This window comes from Crotalus tigris, unplaced genomic scaffold (assembly GCF_016545835.1).
Source record: "Crotalus tigris isolate CLP2741 ecotype Arizona unplaced genomic scaffold, ASM1654583v1 scf7180000021352.268788, whole genome shotgun sequence".
Classification (NCBI taxonomy): domain Eukaryota; kingdom Metazoa; phylum Chordata; class Lepidosauria; order Squamata; family Viperidae; genus Crotalus; species Crotalus tigris.
Genome location: NW_024098466.1, coordinates 165,001 through 177,485, shown reverse-complemented (window position 1 = coordinate 177,485; position 12,485 = coordinate 165,001). Strand labels below are relative to the sequence as shown.

The window sequence follows — 12,485 nt, the reverse complement described above, 5'->3', positions numbered from 1 at the left end:
CTACGGCACGGGTGCCAGAGGCGGCACTCAGAGCCCTCTCTGTGGGCACGCACGCCATCACCCCAGTCCTAGGCCTTCAGCTGGGTTTTATAAAACCTTTTCATTTTAGGCCTGCGCCGCCATGTGCAAAAGCTGGCTTTCATGCAAATCTAGAACTCACAGTTTCCTGGTGATTAGCCCAAGTTCACCTAGCTGGCTTTCATACCTAGAGCAGGATTAGAACTGACCACCTTCTGTTTTCTAGGCCAGCATCCTAACCACTACACCAAACTAGCTCTGCAGTACAATGTAATTCCTTCTTACCAAAATGGAATATGTTTAATTAGAATATTTGTTTCACTGCATCTCCAACAACCTAAACCAGTGGTGGCAAACCTATGGCACGAGAGCCAGAGGCGGCACGCGTGCCGTCGCCCCAGTCCTGGGCCTTCCGCTGAGTTTTATAAAACCTTTTCGCTTTAGGCCTCTGCTGCCGTGTGCAAAAAAAAAAAAAGAGGTTCAATCAATCAGTCAATTTCAACTTCTCGCGGGAAAAAAAAAAAGATCTTGCAAAGTTGGAATTGATTGATTGAACTTTTTTATCCCACCCAGTCTGCCGTTACCACCGCAGCCACGCCCACCCAATGGGCCACACCCAGCGAATGGGCCACACCACCCGGCACCCGACGATGCATAAGTGTGTTTTGGGTTGCAGTTTGGGCACTCGGTCTCTAAAAGGATCGTCATCACTGTATTATAGGGTCTCCTGCAGGGGGCTGGACTAGAAGATCTCCAAGGTCTCTTCCAACTCTCTTATTCTATTATTCTGAGATATTTTTTGGAAGTAGATCCTGCACAAAACTAACTTTTTCTTTTGAAGCATACCATCTTCTGATTTTCTTTCTCACTCCGCACACAAACCCACAGAGTTAAAATGATGTGATTCAAGAGACACACATATATGTTTGTGTGTGTGTGTGTACTCAGGAGGATAAATGTTCTGCATCATTGTGCAACACTGCTTGCCTGTGCCAAGATTTACTGGGACTCCGTGGGCACGAATAAAGCCCATGCCCTTTGCAATTCAATTAGACAAAAAGATACGGGTGGTGACTAATTAACAGAAAGTGTCAGGTAATTAAGCCACTGAAAAATAACGCTTGCCTTCCCCTAGAATGGATCAGAATAAAATTCCCTCGTTCAAAGGGCTTTTATGCTACCTGCGAAGCTGAGAATAAAATAAATCTTTTCTTCTCAATATCTCCAAAATAAGCTTAGCTACATTTCTAGCACGGCAAGCCGGAAATTTTCATTATATTCTAAAATTCTGACTGTATAAAGAAAGTTTCTGGAGTTTGTTGCTCTCTGTTCCTATTTTTCCTGTCTTGTTCTCTCCATTCCTGTCCTGGCAGTATCGGTAGTCCTCGGCTTACGACCACAACGGAGCCCCACATTTTTTGTTGCTAAGTGAGACCTTTGGGCTGTGACCTTTGCCCCATCTTACGACTTTCCTTGCCACCGTTGTTAAGTGAATCACTGCAATCGCTAAGTTATTAACACACGGTTGTTAAGTGAATCCGGTTTCTCCATGGACTTTGAGGGCGCAAAAGGGAATCACGTGACTCTGGGACATTGCAATCGTCGTAAGTACGAATCAGTGGCCAAGGATCCGAATTTGGATCACGTGACTATGGGGATGCTCCAACGGTCGTAAAGGTAAAAAAACAGTCACAAGTCCCCTTTTTCAGTGCCATTGTAACTTTCCACGGTCACAACTCTGCTAAAGAAGATAAAAGTAAAATTTTAAAAATTTGAAATACTATTTTTCTGTTTTTTTTAAAGGTCCTAAAAAATCAGGTGTGTCTGGCGTTAACAACCGTTTTGCTTAGTAAGGGAAATTCTGGCCCCAATTGAAGTCATAAATCAAGGATTTATGGATTACAATCCAAGGAAAAGCAAAATATTTCCTGATGGTAGAAATGCTTTTTTCTTTTGCTTAGACCAGGGCTCTTCAACCAGTGGTACGGGTACCACCTGTGGTACATTGGCACCTGGCAGGTGGTGCGCGACCATCCTAAAAAAGTAGTAGCAGGGGAGGGGAATGAGCTGAACCAGTGGCAGCACCGCACAAGCCTGAGCGAGAGATGGCTGGAGCTGCAGGGCTGTCAGGGCTCAGCAGAAGCACCAGGATCAGCGCCAGGCTCCAGCTGGAGCTCGGCGCTGATCCTGGCGCTTCTGCTGAGCCCAGAAGAAGCGTCGATCAGCTGGAATGTTGCAGCCTCTCCAGGGTCTTGTGATTTATATTCAGATGCTTGGCAAATGATTCATATTTACGATGGTCACAGTGTCCCAGGGTCATGTGAAGTGACCAAAACCTGCTGCAACCACCCAGCAGATGGGGGGAATAAAAACCAAACACCCCCCAGCCCACCCCCACTGCCAATCCTCAACAGAAATGCTCACAACAATGAAAACCTCGGACAGGAGGAAGAGCGCTGCTGGGTGGGCAGGCAGGTGTCTTGATTGGCTGTGGCTGGGGGGGGCACTTTTTTCAGTGCCATTGTAACTTCAAACAGTCACTAAGCGAACTGTTGTAAGTCGAGGACTACCTGTACTTCATCACTTTTTTTCCTTTTTGGGGGGGGGGGTGTCATCAAGTTTTTGATACTTTGCTAGGCGACTGATAGTACTCGGATGCTGCCATAACCTAAAAATGGTACAGTGGGTGAAAAGGTTGAAAAGCCCTGGCTTAGATATTCTTTTTTTCTCAGGAGATTTTTTTTGTGTCTGTGTGTATGTGTGTCTCCTTTCATCTCCTTGAAAGCTTGAGGCCCGGGGCATTAAAAAAAAGGAGCGGGGGGGGGGAATTCCACAAACCTTGTTGTCTATCAACCGAAAGAACTGCCTCGTTGTCTTTTTCCACCGTCCATGGGACATCATAACTCACTAAAAAATTCAAGACCTCGGAAACTTTCTGATGCGGCAATATTTGAACCAAACGGGTTAGCCAACCTGGAAAGGTGTGTCTGTAAGGTTTATTTTACAGCGCTTGGGTTTCCGAAGTGGGAAAAATCCCCTGCTTGCTCTTAGACGCCCAAGGACTGCTATTCAGTCCTTCCTGGAAGAAAACCAGAAGGTAGAATAATAGGCTTGGAAGGGACCTAGGAGGTCTTCTAGTCCAGCCCCCTGCACAAGCAGATTCCAGACAAGGGGCTGTCCAATCTCTCCTTAAAAACTTCCAGTGTTCTGGGTTGCTTCTCTCCTTGATTAGTTTCCATCTGTTGCCGCTTCTCCTGCCTTCAGGTGCTTTGGAGGATAGGTTGACCCCCTCTTCTTTGTGGCAGCAAATCAAATATTGGAAGGCTGCTATCATGTCACTGTTAGTCCTTTTTATTAAACTGGACATATCCAATTCTGCAATTCTTCATAAGTTTTAGCCTCCAGTTCCCAATCTATCTAATATCTAATATCTAATTAAAATCTAATATCTATCTCTATCACATTTATCTATCTATCTATCTATCTATCTATCTATCTATCTATCATCTACCTACCTATTGATCTAACGATCTATCGACCTATTGTCTGAGAGGGTATAAGACAGGTTTTCCTGCTTGAGAAGACCTCCAATGTCCCTTCCAGCTCTGTTATTCTATTCTATTCTATTCTATTCTATTCTATTCTATTCTATTCCATGACTTGTGGGCTTCAACTCCCAGAATTCCTGAGCCAGCATGGGGGAACTATGACTCCTTCATGACTTGTGGACTTCAACTCCCAGAATTCCTCAGCCAGCATGAGGGAAATTTTGGCCCCTTCATGACTTGTGGACTTCAACTCCCAGAATTCCTCAGCTAGCATGGCTCAGCTTGGAAATCTCTCCCTTTCCCCTCAGCCTGGATGGCTCAGGAATTCTGGGAGTTGAAGTCCATGAGTCATAAATGAGCCAAGGTTGCCTACCTCTGCCCTTGGGGATGCTGCAGCAGTCGTAAGTGTGAAGAACAGTCGTAAGTCACTTTTCCAATGTCATCATAAGTTTTAATGGTCACTAAACGAAGTGCTGAAATTCAAGAACTACCCATACTTGAAGAGCCGTCCCCTGGGATGAACCTTCTGCTTAATTCAAGTATTCACGACTCTTTTGGGGTCCTGGGTGATTTCAGCCCTTTTTATTTTCTAAGAAAGGTTACAGGATCCATTGGGAGCACGGAGTTATTTTGGGAAATAAGAGAGTATGCTTAAGTCCGGATAGATTGTGCCTTTATTTTTAGCATGCTTTATTCAATCTCACTCAGCATGAACAAAAAAGGCCAAACTGTTCTTTAGGACTGCATGGAAGAGAGGGAGGATAAGGTCAAGCAAAAATCTGTTTTTTTCTGCTTTTCTGCCTCCAGAAGCTGTGAATGCTCCAACACTGGAAGTTTTTAAGAAGAGACTGGACAGCCATTTGTCTGAAATGGTATAGGGTTTCCTGCCTGAGCAGGGGGTTGGACTAGATGACCTCCAAGGTCCCTTCCAACTATTATTGTTGTTGTTGTTGTTGTTGTTGTTGTTGTTATTATTATTATTATTATTATTATTATTATTATTATTATTATTATATTATGGATCATCGCAGAGTCAGCCAAATGTTCAGACTGGATTTGGCATTTTTGTCTACCTATTGAGTCCTTACCCAGGACCTGGGATAGGCAGATGTGGATGTTTGATGGTATTACAGGTATCGTCGCAGGATGGAAGCAGTTCCTAGTAAGGCCGCCTTTTGCAATTGACTAATAGCGAATTTGTCAATGCCAATGGTGTTCAAGTGGTGCTCCAGTTGTTTTGGGATTGCACCCAAGGAGCCTATGACTATTGGTACTACCCTTGCTTGCTTTTGCCACAGTCTTTCTATTTCTATTTGTAGGTCTTTGTATTTTGTTATCTTCTCCAGTTCTTTCTCATCTATTCTGCTGTCTCCAGGCACTGCCACGTTCACTATCCAGACTTTTTTGTCTTTCTTATCGACAATTGTTAAGTCTGGGGTGTTATGTTGCAGGTGCTTGTCTGTTTGAATTCTGAAGTCATTATTATTATTGTTGTTATTATTATTATTATTATTATTGAACTTTGCAAGATAGAATTTTCCATGAACCTTAGTTTGCTATCCCATATTAATTTTTATAATTATCTTTCCCACAACAACACGATGGTTTGGACCAAGAGAATGTGACTGTTTTATCCAGTTTTACAGAAGCCATTATTTATTTTATTTTTATAATAAAATAACGAGTAGGTAAAAATAATAAGCCATAATTTAACATAACTTGTGAAATGAACTATGATTCTGTCGACCCTCTTAACAAATGTCAATGAATAAGATGGTAAAATAACTTTCTTGCTTAAGGTTCTGAGTTAGAATTCTGGCTAACCTACCTAGCAAGGTTGTTGTTCGGGCAGAAAAATAGGACAAGGGGGTGCTATATATGCTACCCTTGAGGACATATACAAGACAGTTGCAATATAACTCTAACAAATCAATAAAAAGAAAGACTTTTTAATTAGATACTGTGTTAGATACTTTTAGATACTTCTATTAGTATCTAATAATCTATTACCATATTTTCCGACGTATAAGACGACTTTCTAAAGCATGGAAATCAGTGCCGAAGTCAGGGGTCCTTATACACCGAGTCGTCTTATACGTCGGAAATTACGGTAGTTTCTGGCGTATAAGACATGGAAATTGGCGCCGAAGTCAGGGGTCGTCTTATACCCCGAGTCGTCCTATACGCTGGAAAATACGGTAGGTATTTATATTAGATACTATTAGATACTTTATTATTATTATTTATTCAGATACTTCTAAACCAAACTAGAGAGGCAGTTTGGTTTAGGCATGAAAGCCAGCTGGGTGACTTTGGGCCAATCACCAGGAGACTCTGAGTTCTAGTTCTGCCTTAGGCATGAAAGCCAGCTGGGTGATTCTGGGCCAATCACCAGGAGACTCTGAGTTCTAGTCCTGCCTTAGCCATGAAAGCCAGCTGGGTGACTTTGGGCCAATCAGCAGGCGACTGTGAGTTCTAGTCCCATCTTAAGGACAAAAGCTGAATGGGTGACCTGTGGCCAATCATTTCTCTCTCTCTCAGCCCAATGCACCTCACAGGATTGTTGTTCTTGGGAAAATAGAAGGAAGAAAGTTTGTTGGATCTGTTCGCCATTATTTGTAAAAATAATAAAGGCAGGATACAAACAAACAAACAAAACATTCCAGAAACTTTTGCAGAGTGCCAGGACAGTGGACTACAACAGTAGATTTTATGTGAGATGGGCAGTCATACCAATCTGATAATTAAACAGGGCTTTTTTTCTCATAGAACGACCAGAACGGAGTTCTGGCACCTTTTTTGGATGGAACCTTGTAAGGTAGGCAAAGCGGGTTGTAAGATGTGTGTGAATTCCCGCACCTTTTTTTTTTTTTTTTTAGAAAAAAAGCACTGTAATTAAATAACATCTTTGGCAGCCTTAGAAAGTAGTTACCTGTCAGTCCTTCAAGGTGGGCCAGGTCAAGAAATAGACCCCTTCAGGGATTCCAGGAACACTATTTTATTGCAGCAAGATAGAGTAACAGAACCATATGGTTGCAAGCTTTTTTTGTTTTGTTTTAGGAGTGCACTAAATTCTGCAACTCAACATTAAGAAAACCAAGATCATGGCATCCGGCCCTCTCAATTCCTGGCAAATAGATGGGGAAGAAATGGAGGTAGTGACAGATTTTATCTTCCTGGGCTCCAAGATTATCACAGATGGGGACTGCAGCCAAGAAATTAAAAGACGCTTGCTCCTGGGGAGGAAAGTTATGGCAAATCTAGACAGCATACTAAAAAGCAGAGACGTCACCCTGCCAACAAAAAAGCGTAAAGGCCATGGTTTTCCCAGTTGCAATGCATGGCTGTGAAAGTTGGACCATAAGAAAGGCTGAGCGCCAAAGAATTGAGGCCTTTGAACTCTGGTGTTGGAGAAGACTCCTGCGAGTCCCCTGGACTGCGAGGTGATCAAACCGGTCAGTCCTAGAGGAGATCAACCCTGACTGCTCTTTAGAAGGCCAGATCCTGAAGTTGAAACTCAAATGCTTTGGCCACCTAATGAGAAGGAAGGACTCACTGGAGAAGAGCCTAATGCTGGGAAAGATGGAGGATAAGAGAAGAAGGGGACGACAGAGAAGGAGGTGGCTGGATGGAGTCACTGAAGCAGCAGGCGTGAGCTTAAATGGGCTCCAGAAGATGGTAGAGGACAGGAAGGCCTGGAGGAACGTTGTCCATGGGGTCGCGATGGGTCGGACACGACTTCGCAACTAACAACAACAAAATTCTGCAAAGCTTTTCTTCTCCTTTCAAATCCAACAGACAATTAATGGGCATTACAAACCCTTTGTTTCGTGGCCAGATGTAGGCAGAGTGAATCCCCCCCTAAGAGTGGCTGCTTTATCCACGTGTGTGATAAGACAGAGACCACAATTTTGTGGGAGAAATATGCTGACCTTCTGTGCAAGCAACTACTTTGTGAAAGTCCTTCCAGAATTAAATAATAAATCAAAATCTCTGAATCTGCAAGGTTCTTCTCTGCTTTATTTTTATCTGGCTGGTGACCAGAAGGATCTTGAAAGGCAGATATCCTGTTTTATTATATGTGTCCTAAAAAGCTAATCACATTACAGAAATTGCATCTGCGCTTTTATTTTCACGGGCTGTTTGGTTTCAAAGGGAAGCACTGTACATTTTACTTAAAATAAGCTCCAAGCCCTGGAGATATTCAACCATTTGCAGCAATCTCCTTGTGTTTTAAAATGAAGGACTTGTTCTTTTAATTATTAAGAAAGAGGCACAAGTATTATTCTGCCAGTTGCTTGTGAATTTACAATAAAAAACTAGAAGAATGTTCAGGTCCGGACTTTGAACCACTTCAAAACTTACTCTGGACCTGCCTGATTGCATGCCATCGGTTCAAAATTCAAAGACGTGAATATCACGAGCACTAAACAGGCACCATCAGCAGAAATACTGTAGAATTTGTTCTGCTTTATTTTGCTTTGGTCAGATCTGTTCAAGTTCTGGATCTAGTTCGGAAGGGAGGGAGGGAGGGAGGGAGGGAGGGAGGAAGAAAAATAAAAATCCAGATCTAGAAATGTTTGAAAGAAAGAAATGAAATGAAAATTCAGTTCTAGAAATGTTTGAAAGAAATGAAATGAAAATTCAGCTATAGAAATGTTATAAACAAATGAAAGAAAAGAAAAGAAAAGAAAAGAAAAGAAAGAAAGAAAGAAAGAAAGAAAGAAAGAAAGAAAGAAAGAAAGAAAGAAAGAAAGAGGAGGAAGATGTTAGAAACTCATTACTTTGGAATGAGAAAGAAAAAAGAAAGAAAGAAAGAAAGAGGAAGGAAGAAAGGAAGGAAGGAAGGAGAAAGAAAAATGAAAATTCAGCTATACAAATGTTTGAAAGAAAAATGCCATGAAAATTCAGCTATAGAAATGTTATAAATAAATGAAAGAAAAGAAAAGAAAGAAAGAAAGAAAGAAAGAAAGAAAGAAAGAAAGAAAAGGAAGGAAGGAAGGAAGGGGAAAGAAAAATGAAAATTCAGCTATAGAAATGTTTGAAAGAAAAATGCCATGAAAATTCAGCTATAGAAATGTTATAAATAAATGAAAGAAAAGAAAAGAAAAGGAAAGGGAAAGAAAGAAAGAAAGAAAGAAAGAAAGAAAGAAAGAAAGAGAAAGAAAGAAAGAAAGGAGGAAGAGATTAGAAACTCATTACTTTGGAATGCGAAAGAAAGAAAAGGAAAGAAAGAAAGAAAGAAAGAAAGAAAGAAAGAAAGAAAGAAAGAAAGAAAGAAAGAAAGAAAGAAAGGAGTGAGGGGAAGGAGGGGAGGAGAAGAGGAGAGGAAGGGAGGGGAAGGAAGGGAGAGGAGGGGAAAGGGGATGGGATGGGAGAGGAAAGGAGGAAGAAAGAAGGAACAGAGAAGAGATTATAAATCCATTTATCTATAATTATATAAATAATTTATATAATTATAAATCCATTTTCCAAGGAGAACTAATTAATTGAATAACTAAATAAATGCAGGGAGGGAGAGAGGGAGGAAGGGAGGGTTGAGAAAAGATGACTAAAAGGAGAAACAGAACGCCCTTCTTAAAATTACTCAAAAGGGTGATAAATGCAAAAAAAACCCCTCTTCCCTCCCATTCCAGCCTGCAGGACCCAGACTAATAAATTCAGATGATAGAAAGACAGCTTCTCACCCGAATCTCGGCCCGCGGTCCCGCTTCTATCCGAGGTCAGAAATTCCTCATTTCGGAACGTTTTTAATTGGAATTCCCTGAAGCAAGTGGGGAATTTTTCTCCCAACGGGTAAGTCTCATCATCTGACTTGGTGATTCTGTGACAGCAGGGGAAATCCTCAATTTGGTAGGATACGCCGGAAGGATCGCGGTGCCAAACCATCCCTCTTACTGCTGTCAAGAAAATACTGCATTTTGCAAAATGCTGTCCTTCGCTTTAAATTTCTCCCTGCAGCAAAATCGATGTCAGGGCTGGAGCATGGGTGGAGGGGGAATCTTTTTTTTTTTAATTGTTTTATTTTTATTTTCCTCTGCCACGAAGCACAAAGAGCAAAGCGTTTTGCTAGTGTAGGAGCTTCCGGAGGGAGCAGAAGTTAAACTAGGATTTTTGTGCTGTTTGACTGATCGGAAAGAGAAAACCCACATTAGCTAGCCAGGGCAACAGTATCAGGTAGTCCTCGGTTTACAACTACGATTAAGCCCAAAATTTCTGTTGCTAAGTGAGACATTTGTTAAGTGAGCTTTGCCCCATTTTACAAACTTTCTTCTCATAATTATTAAGTGAATCACTGCAGTTGCTAAGTTAGAAACAGCCGTTGTAACTTTGAATGGCCAGTAAATAAACTGTTGTAAGTCAAGGACTACCTGTACTACAAAAACCATCACGAAGTCCATCCTTTGAGGCCCAGAGGGGTGAGGGAGAGGAAGCGTGGTGAGGAGGGGGTCGCGGGGGAGGTGAGGCTGGGGCAACAGTGTGTGTGCCCACAGAGAGGGCTCCGAGTGCCACCTCTGGCACGTGTGCCATAGGTTCACCACCACTGGACTAGATGATCTCCGAGGTCCCTTCCATCATCATCATTATTATTATTATTATTATTATTATTATTATTATTATTATTATTATTATTATTCTACCAGGATGGAGGGCAAGGACCTGTCAGTGGGGAAGACACTTAACCACCCTGTTTCTAAGTTAGCAACTGCAGTGATTCACTTAATAACTATGAGAAGAATGTTCGTAAAATGGGGCAAAGCTCACTTAACAAATGTCTCACTTAGCAACAGAAATTTTGGGCTTAATCGTTGTCGTAAACCGAGGACTACCTGATACTGTCGCCCTGGCTAGCTAATGTGGGTTTTCTTTGGTTTTAAATCTTGCTTTTTCAAATATATATTGCTAATAATTTGCCCTAAGCCGGGGTAGGCAACCTTGGCTCTTTTATGACTCGTGGACTTCAACTCCCAGAATTTCTTAGCCAGCCATGCTGAGGGGAAAGGGAGAGGTTTCCAAGCTGAGCCATGCTGGCTCAGGAATTCTAGAAGTTGAAGTCCCTGAGTCATGAAGGGGCCATAGTTCCCCCATGCTGGCTCAGGAATTCTGGGAGTTGAAGTCCACAAGTCATGAAGGGGCCAAAGTTTCCCCCATGCTGGCTCAGGAATTCTGGGAGTTGAAGTCCCCGAGTCATGAAGGGGCCATAGTTCCCCCATGCTGGCTCAGGAATTCTGGAAGTTGATGTCCATGAGTCATGAAGGGGCCATAGTTCCCCCATGCTGGATCAGGAATTCTGGGAGTTGAAGTCCACAAGTCATGAAGGGGCCATAGTTCCCCCATGCTGGCTGAGGAATTCTGGGAGTTGAAGTCCACGAGTCATGAAGGGGCCATAGTTCCCCCAAGCTGGCTCAGGAATTCTGGGAGTTGAAGTCCACGAGTCATGAAGGGGCTGTAGTTCCCCCATGCTGGTTGAGGAATTCTGGGAGTTGAAGTCCCCGAGTCATGAAGGGGCCATAGTTCCCCCAAGCTGGCTCAGGAATTCTGGGAGTTGAAGTCCATAAGTCATGAAGGAGCCATAGTTCCCCCATGCTGGCTGAGGAATTCTGGGAGTCGAAGTCCACAAGTCATGAAGAGGCCGTAGTTCCTCCCTACTGACTCAGGAATTCTGGGAGTTGAAGTCCACAAGTCATGAAGGGGCCATAGTTCCCCCAAGCTGGCTCAGGAATTCTGGGAGTTGAAGTCCAAAAGTCATGAAGGGGCCATAGTTCCCCCATGCTGGCTGAGGAATTCTGGAAGTTGGTCCACAAGTCCTAAAAGAGCCAAGGTTGCCTACCCCTGCCCTGAGCCTGAACCTTCAGGTATGGCCGGAGAGCCTTCGAAACAGAACAGTTTTGTTTGGCTTGGAAGACCGAAATGATCCACTCCGTGGCCTCAAAAAACGAGTCGGAAAGATTGAGGAGCGGAACTGATGTGGTGCCATAATTCAAAGCCTACTCAGAGGAAGCAAAATCTAGACGGCCAGACGATTCGACAGAGTCCTCTCTTGGCCACAAGAAAATTACAGCATGACACAGCAGTCGCCTGCTTAGGTCCCCATCTGCCGATCGAAAGTCACTCTGGTTAGATCAGCAACTCATACAGAGGGGTGAGAGGCAGCTTCCTCAAGCAACCAAAACAGTTTGCTGGATGGGTATCGCTTTTTTACCTCAATCCTGCGTACTTTAGGATAGAATATAGAATAGAGCTGGAAGGGACCTCGGAGGTCTTCTAGTCCAGCCCCCTTCTCGAGCAGGAGAACCTATACCAGGGGTCTTCAAACTTGGCCCTTTTGTGACTTGTGGACTTCAACTCCCAGAATTCCTCAGCCAGGCACACTGGCTGAGGAATTCTGGGAGTTGTAGTCCACAAAGTCATACAAGGGCCAATTTTGAAGACCCCTGATCTATACCATCTCAGATAAGTGACTATCTAGCCTCTTTTTAAAAATGTCCAGTGATGGAGCGCCCACGATTTCTGGTGGCAAGCTGTTCCACTGGTTAATTGTCCTTACTGTTAGGAAGTTTCTCCTTAATTCCAGGTTGCTTCTCTCTTTGGTCAGTTTTCAACCATTGTTTCTTGTCCTTCCCTCTGGTGCTTTGAAGAATAACATGACCCTTTCCTCTTCTTTGTGGCAGCCCCTCAGATACTGGAACACTGCTATCATGTCTCCCCTCTTTCTTCTTTTCTTTAAACTAACCAAACCCAAGTCCCGCAGCCGTTCTTCGTATGTTTTAGTCTCCAGGCCTTGGATCATCTTAGTTGCTCTTCTCTGAATTTTTTTAGGGTGCCATTAATAATTTTTTAATAGGATGGCATTAATCCACCCCTCGACTTACAGTCATTCGTAAGTCATTCGTTACACCTCTGGAAAAAGGGGCTTAT

The 12,485-nt window shown here is 43.0% G+C and overlaps 1 protein-coding gene across 4 annotated transcripts in view; it reads right to left on the bottom strand.

Moving 5' to 3' along the window:
- USP35 (ubiquitin specific peptidase 35) overlaps positions 1-12,485 on the bottom strand; it is a 37,687-nt gene that overhangs the window by 21,123 nt on the left and 4,079 nt on the right. The window contains exon 1 of one of the 4 annotated variants that reach the window (XM_039370039.1): positions 9,254-9,670. The exons of 2 other annotated variants lie outside the window; for them this stretch is intronic. The gene's annotated coding sequence lies outside the window, so the exon portion shown is untranslated. Of the gene's footprint in view, positions 1-6,498; positions 6,618-9,253; positions 9,671-12,485 lie in introns of those variants that run through there. One more of the 4 variants, XM_039370040.1, reaches the window with a different exon arrangement.